The following is a 254-nucleotide window of genomic DNA, read 5'->3' on the forward strand; positions in this document are numbered from 1 at the left end:
GAGGCTGGGGGGAGGAGGGGGCGGGACGAACCCCTCCGAGGGGCCTCACCCCGATGCAGGGCAGGGTGCAGGGCAGACGGTGAAGGTGGCAGATGCCGGGGGTGGGGGGGTGGGGGGGTGGGGACAGTGCGCAGGCTTAGCTGTGAAAAGCTCTGACTCGCCTAATTTTATCGTTTCCTTTGAAGACTCCCTCCCCCTGGTCTGTTCCGCAGGCAACGTGTCTGTGTGCGCGTGGAAAGGAGAAACGAAACAAC

Source organism: Myotis yumanensis, unplaced genomic scaffold, assembly GCF_028538775.1.
Source record: "Myotis yumanensis isolate MYYU_CA2020_CCGP unplaced genomic scaffold, mMyoYum1.0.hap1 SCAF_14, whole genome shotgun sequence".
Classification (NCBI taxonomy): domain Eukaryota; kingdom Metazoa; phylum Chordata; class Mammalia; order Chiroptera; family Vespertilionidae; genus Myotis; species Myotis yumanensis.